Here is a 5,957-nt window from a genome sequence, read left to right as displayed (position 1 = left end):
CTCCCTCTCTTACTCCCCTCTCTTTCTCGGCCTGATTGATATTCATTTGGCAAATATTTTGTTAGTAAAGTGTAGCGTTATTGTGGCACTAAGGGCAGAGTAGTGAACAAAACCACAAAGTGCCTGTCCACCAGCATCAGCAGTGTTTTAATCACGTTCTGAGTCATTTGTCACCAATGGCATCCAATTAGAGCTTATTTGTAGATCTGAGGGACATTTTTCACTACACCTTCCCTAGGGAGACATAGTGAGTGACTCCCCACACTAGATGAAGAGCTGAATGATGAGGCCCTGGAGAAACAATACTCAGGAAAGTGCTGGCTGGGATCGAGCAGTAATTCGCCATTGGAAATGAAGCTGGGAATCTTGCGTTGGTTGCACATGGTGTTAAATTGTTGTGACTCAGCTCTAACTTCCTTTTTAAGATGAGGAAATGATGGGGGGTGACTCCCATGAGTCCCAGGGCTAAGATTCAAATCTTTTAGTAAAACAGGGAAACCTAAACTTTGCATATCCGCTATGCAAGATAAGCAGGTTATAAAGAACTATGTAGAAAATGGCATGTAATCAGCAAGATTTTCTTGTACAAAATTTGCTAAGAGGGCGTATTTCATGTATTCTTATAAAAGGGGAGAAATGCAAATGATGGAAGGGAATCAGGTTGACTTCTGATATGATTATATGTCCTTGATTGGATATCTGCACCTGCCTTTTGAAAGTGAGTCTAGCAACTGGAGGTACCCAAGGTGGGATAATAGTCCAACAGGAGATGGTGATAATTTGGACTATGGCAGCAGTAGAGATGGAGTAAATACTTGGGTTCAGGATTTCTAGGTAGATGGAGAGTAATATTATTTATAGAATAAGGTCATTATCAGATGGAGAAAGTGCTGGGGAGAGAGAGAGAGAGAGAGAGAGAGAGAGAGAGAGAGAGACAGACAGACAGACAGACAGACCAGTGAGTAAAGTGCTTGTATTTTTAGCAAGAAGACCCCAGTTTAATCCCCAGAATGCATATTTAAAAAGACGGGTTTGGTGGTAAACATCGTAGTAGAGGAGAAGGCTCCAGCAGAAGCCTGCAGAAGGGAGGCCTGTAAGGGAAAGAGGAAAGGGAATTTTCCACCACTGTCACAAAAGCAGTAACAGATCTCTTATGTGGATGTCTGGCCATTCTTCTAGTTCATGATCTGCTTTCATCATCCTGCAGTCTTTAAGCTTTTATTTTCATTCGTGTGTATACATGTAGGTGTGTGTGCGTGCGCGCGCGTGCGTGTGTGTGTGCGTGCATGTGTGTGCATGCGTGTGTGTGTGTGTGTGTGTGTGTGTGCGCCACAATTGTATGCATAGGTTCTCACAGTGACTGGAAGAGCGCATTGGAATGCCTGGAGCTAAAATCACAGGGACTTTTGAACCACCCAACGTGGGTGCTGGAGTTGAACCCAGGTCCTCTGCAAGAACAGCACTCGCTGTTAACCACTGAGACATCTCTCCAGCCCCTTCCCATATCTGAACCCTCTGTCTCTGAGATGGAGTTCACGATGTAGGCATGGCTGACCTGTCCTCAAACTCACAGATGTCTACCTGCCTCTGCTTCCCAACACCTGACTTTTTATGTAGATGCTTGCTTGCATAGCAAGCAATTTACCAAATGAGCTGTCTCCCAAGCCTCCTTGTGTATATTTTGACACTCCTGATGTAATCTATTACTATTAAAAGCTTCATAGATAAACAAACCAAACCTTATGATATGTATGACATTGCTAACAACCCGAACAGTATTTCGTTCCTGTTCTCCACCTACAGAATAGAACCTATATAGTTAATTAATTCTGTCCTCCCAGGTTTGTTAGGAAAGTCCTTCAACTGTGTGCTGCCTCAAGTCCGAGGCTGTGCACTGCTCCAAGTCTGTGCTCTGGTTAGACTTTCTATATAGAACATTAGAGCTACAGGGATGTTATATGGTCCTATAACCTCAGCAACATTATTTATTATTATTATTATTATTGATTTTCTGTGTGTCTGAGTGTTTTACCTGCATCTATGTAATTGCATTACATGTGTGTGCCTGGTGTCCATGGTGGTCAGTAGAAGAAATCGGATTCCCTGGTTGTGATTCGCCATCCAGGTACTGGGAATCAAACCCCATCCTTTGCAAGAGCAACAGATGCTCTATAGTGTGAGTCATCTCTCAGGCCCTATCCAGGACATGAAATATTATCATTTCAGGATTATTTAATATGACTTATCAATTAAAATTATATATATTTAAAGTGTACGATTAGATATTTTGATACACGTACTTATTGTAATCACTGCTATCAAGCTTCCAAACTCTTTCAGCTCAGAAAATCAATAGCTTAAGGAAGCATTTGATCTGCTGTGCTGATTTCTGTATTCTTCACAGTAGCTAAAGGATATAAAAAACCAACTCCTTATGTTATTTTTAACTGACACAAAACATTTCTATGTATTTATGATATACAGTGGTAAAGTTTATGTATACAATGTATTATGAGCAGATTAGGAAAATTAGCGTTTTTACTTATTTATAATTTCTATGTCTTAGGAAATTTCAGACCCTTCCTTTGTATCTATTTTTCTTTTTAAAATAAATTTATTTTTTATTTGTCTATTTATTTGGTTTTTTGAGACAGGGCTTCTCTGTGTAGTCCTGGCTGTCCTGGAACTTGCTCTATAGAATTCAGAGATCCACCTGCCTCTGCCTCCCGAGTGTTGGGATTAAAGGCGTGAGCCATCACTGCCCAGCACTACTTTTATTTATTTATTTATTTTTGGTTTTTCGAGACAGGGTTTCTCTGTGGCTTTGGAGCCTGTGCTGGAACTAGCTCTTGTAGACCAGGCTGGCCTCGAACTCATAGAGATCCACCTGCCTCTGCCTCCCGAGTGCTGGGATTAAAGGCATGCGCCACCACCGCCCAGCTACTTTTATTTTTCTAACAGCATAAATAAATGTAAGAAAATATCAAAAGAAACATCCTTGATGTCCACCCGACAGTGTGTTGGTATGAACCAATGTACCCATACCTGCATCTCCCTTGGAAAGAGATGTCTGTAAGGAACTACCACATGACTGAGACTGGGAAGCTGGGTTCAGAGACAAGCTTGGTCCCAAGTCAAGCAGGACCCTTGGCAGTCCCCTAGGAAGCACAAGAACATGTGGCAACCCGACTCAAGACTGACAGGACACACGGCTAAGTAAACAAAGCCAATAACGCACATGTTTGAAATGAAGACGAATGCAAATTAGGTTGATTTTTCTCATTTCTCTACAGGGAAACAAGTGGCCTAGGAGTGCCATAAGTAGAATTGGAATTAATCATGATAATTTACCTTCTAGGAAGGGAAAAACAACTCCCTGAAGTTCCACATGTGCAAGTTGTTTTCTAAACCTCTGGTGTGCTTGAAAAGCAGAGTCTTGTTCTTCCAAGCAGTTACTACTGATGGAAGGAAGTGAGGACCAGTAGCATCAGATCGGGCTTGTGTGCTGCTTTCAGTTAGGACGTTTATCCTGCTTGGGAAAAGAAAAATAAACTCCGACGTTGCTGTGTTTCTACCCTCGCATGGTTCCAGGGCAAACTTTCTGTGGAACCCTGCAAGAAAAAAACAGAGGTCCATGTCGGTCTCTTTCTGATTCTTCTGCTGCCTTCCCTCCTGCGTGCATGGTGTGCGATGTCCTGCTTTTTCTGAGTCTGAAGAGCCTACATCAGGCAACATCTAAGGACACACCCTGGCAGCAACAGGGCAGTCAGATTCATCTGGTCTCACTGTGGTTTGCCTCTTGCACATGTGAAGGCGTAAGTCACAAACAATGCCACACCAGTTTGGAATTATGATGAATATGGTGGTATTTATTTAAAGGGGAAAAAACTTACAGATAACCGTCCCAGACAACAGCCCTCTGCGCAATCAGGAAGAAGTCTAGTCCAGAACCGGAGCAGGAAGCAAAGAGAGCGAGAGAAGGAAGTGGCCGCTTTTTTAAAGGGAGAGAGACCACGCCCCAGTGGGCTGGTATCTCAGCGGCTATTGGCTGGAGGAGCGGAAGGACCTCTTGCAACACACGTAACTGTGTAATGTGGATGAATGCTTCTCTGTGCTGAGTTCTGCTAAACAATAGTCATATAGACAGCTATGGTACTCTGTATTAGACCAATTCAACTCCTCTTTCCACTTCTGCCAGTGATAGTATAATCTTTTCCCCTACTCCTTTCTCCTTTCCTTTTTCCTTCCTCATTTCCACTTAATGGATTCTCCATTTGTCCTTCACACACACACACACACACACACACACACACACACACACACACACACGGTTTGAAGTTGCTTTGAGAAATACGTCAAATACAAAAACTAATAAGACCTGTGCTTACTTCAGCAGCACATATACTAATATTGGAACGATACAGAGAAGACTGACACTGCCCCTGAGCAAGGATGACGTGCAAATTCATGAAGCATTCCATATTTTTTGGCCATCTCCTGTGATCAGATTGGTGACTACCCTAATTGTCATCAGAGAGCTTTCATCCAGTAACTGATGGAAACAGATGCAGAAATTCACAGCCCAGTACTGGGCTGAGCTCAGGGAATCCTGTTGAAGAGAGGGAGGAAGAAGAATTGTATGGGTCGGGTGGGGGAAGTGGGGCAGTCAAGGGATGTTCAAGGTCACTATAAAGGGGAGGTGAGGGATGAATGGGAGGAGAGGAGAGAGGGAAAATGCAGTCCGGATGTAAAATAAGTGAAAAAATTTAATAAAAAATGAGAACTATGTGAAGAAATTGAGGTGAAAGGGGAACTAGATTGCAAGAATGAGAGACAGCAGGGCTGAGGCTAGCTTCCAGCAAAAAAGATGGTAGTTCTTTCTGGAAGCCGGAAGCTCCTCCCACAAACCCTGCTTTGAGTTTCTCAAGAAGAGAGAAAATGCAAATAATTTTGCTTGTTAGTTTTTATCAACTTGACACAAACTGAGTCACCTCAGAAAGGGAAAACCATAATTGAGGAACTGCCTTCATCAGAATGGCTTATGGGCAATGTCTCTCATGCATTTTATTGATTTCTGGTTGATGCAGGAGTGCCCATCCCACTATGGGTAATTCCACATCTGGGTAGGTGGTCCTGGTTTGTATTAAAAAAGCAAGTTGAGAGAGCCATGGTAAGTAAACCAATTAAGAAATAATTCCCATGATTTCTTACTTCAGTTCTTGCCTTAGTTTCTGCCTTGACTTTCCTCAATGATGAACTGTAATTTATAAGGAGAAATATACCATTTCTTCCACAAGTTGCTTTTGGTTAGTGTAGACAGAGATTGCTTCTGCCTACAGGTTAGGGTTATTTCATGGAAACAGAAAACCAAACTGGTATAGTTGCAATAGTAAAACTTATACTAGGTGCTGGGGACAGCTAGTTCTTCACAATTTATTTAGCTGGTACCAAACTTTTGACCTATTACTGCTTCTCCATTTCACAATGAGTTGAATCAGGGATATAGAGGAAGATAAATCATGGGATGATTTGAGTCTGAGTTCTTGATGTGGTAGCAGTTTGTATAGCATGCTTACTTAGAATCAAAGGTAATGTTAAAATGTTACAACCCTGATGCCTTCCCCAGTCCATGGTGGTTCTGAAGGAGTGGATGAACAAGGGGAAGATAATGTCCTCTATAATCTCTATAACAAGTAAACCACATATGTTTGAAAACGCTGATGTAGGATGTGGTGAGCGAGGAAATGCTTCAGTTCCTGTTTCATGGGAATGAGATCTGCATTCATGACGTTTGCTGGGAAGACTCTCCTGTGAAAACCCATGAAAAATGATGAGAAACAAAGTAGAAAGGAAGCTAAGGCCTTGGGTGATGCCAAGTAGAACTGTAGGCCAGGATCAGCTCTATGTCTGGATAGGGTAAGGGGGTAGACTTCCATAGTTCCTGATGGGCCAGTTAT

At 42.3% G+C, this 5,957-nt stretch overlaps 1 non-coding gene across 1 annotated transcript; it reads left to right on the top strand.

Annotated features, from left to right (window-relative positions):
* Nucleotides 1-4,380: 4,380 nt before the first annotated feature.
* Nucleotides 4,381-4,487, top strand: LOC113457700. The gene has a single exon (XR_003378209.1). It is a non-coding gene; the product is annotated as a U6 spliceosomal RNA (small nuclear RNA).
* Nucleotides 4,488-5,957: the final 1,470 nt, after the last annotated feature.

This window comes from Microtus ochrogaster, linkage group LG4, assembly GCF_000317375.1.
Source record: "Microtus ochrogaster isolate Prairie Vole_2 linkage group LG4, MicOch1.0, whole genome shotgun sequence".
Taxonomy (NCBI): Eukaryota; Metazoa; Chordata; class Mammalia; order Rodentia; family Cricetidae; genus Microtus; species Microtus ochrogaster.
Note: the sequence above shows the minus strand (reverse complement) of the source record. Positions and strands in the feature narration are given on the sequence as shown.